We start from the raw sequence: 1,433 nt of genomic DNA, 5'->3' as shown, positions 1-1,433 counted from the left end.
GCTGGGAAGAAGGACTTCATTGGTTGTTAGACTCCAGACGATGTGTGTTATGGCTTGGCAGAGAGTTTGTCTGCATTTTGCTTCTGTCCAGAGACTTTGCCTAAGACTGACATTAAGGGTGGCAGTGGACTGGTTAATCTGACAAAAAAAATTTCAAGGCAGTCAGACGTTGGGGAAGTAGCATGGCTATTATTGGGGGCTTTTAGCCAGATTTATATTGAGAATCAAGAACAAAGAGCCCAGCAGGATGATTTAAAATGTTGTGCGTTTGGCCAAAAAGAAAGCTCCAGTAAAGCTGGGGACTGCAAATATAAGGTTGAAGAGATCTCTACTGCTGAGACAAAACAAAATAGAAAAGATGGCCTGAGGGCATCACAAGAAGCAGGAAGTCTCCACCCTTTGCAGCCTCAAAACTGCAAAGGTGAAAGACCTTGCCTTGAGAAAGAAGCCTCAGGGCACCATGTTCCAGAATGGCAGCGGCGGTAGCCGCACCAGGTTGCACAACGGCGGCAGCATAAAAAATCTGCTTGTCAGAATTGGATTCAGAGTGCCCAGCGATCCAGGCACTTGACCCCTATGGCCAAGAGAGAAAAAATTCGGCTACTGCTCTCGGTGGCAGCAGACCTTGGCATCATCCCCATGGCCCTGGCTTTAGGGGCATGGAAAATGCAAGAGTTCTGAGGTTACAAAGGCTTCCACCCAGATTTCAAAAGGCCTGGGAGGCCAGGCAGTGTGCCCCTGAGCGGGTAGTGTGTAAAGCTGTGAGTGTAAAGCAAAAGGGGCACTAAAAACCTCAAAAGTTTAAAAAAGCCAAAACCATATATCATCTAAAAAAAGCTACAAGGAGGGAGCAAAGTGGGCCTAAGAGAGAAGCCATAAAAGCTACAACCACTAAAAGTGCCATAGGGGTAAACTCATGCAAACCCTTTAGAGCTCACAATGTGCCACAAGTTGCTTCAGATGCTACATGTAAAATTACAGGACATAATGTTAGCCCTGCTGGATTTTAGACTTGCTTTGGTCCCAATGCTCTGTATCCCCCTGTTTGTACCTTTTAAAATGGTACTGCTTATTTTGTGCCATTAAATGTTAAAAGTGTTTAACTTTTCATTTACACAGGGGGTTACAGCTAAGAGTTTGCCTTACATCTCGGAGGAGACTTGAGACTTAGACTCTTCAGCTATGCTGCAACTCTTAAGACTTTGGCAACTCTTGCAGATAGACTAACTGCCTTTTGTGTAAGGGGATGTGTGTGAGTCTTTAGGGGGTAAAACATTATGGTTCTAATAAAATACAATGTCTTTGTACCTAAAAACTGGTTTAAAAAAATATACCTGGTTGCCAAGTTGACAAGGGGTGGAGTGTTATGGTTGATACACTGTGTCAACTTGGGGAGTCTAGAGGTTTGGCTAAGTGACTCAGCAGGAAGCCAG

This window comes from Chinchilla lanigera, unplaced genomic scaffold, assembly GCF_000276665.1.
Source record: "Chinchilla lanigera isolate Chin_1 unplaced genomic scaffold, ChiLan1.0 scaffold00009, whole genome shotgun sequence".
Classification (NCBI taxonomy): Eukaryota; Metazoa; Chordata; class Mammalia; order Rodentia; family Chinchillidae; genus Chinchilla; species Chinchilla lanigera.
The sequence above is the reverse complement of the archived record's forward strand: the minus strand, read 5'-3'. Positions refer to the sequence as shown.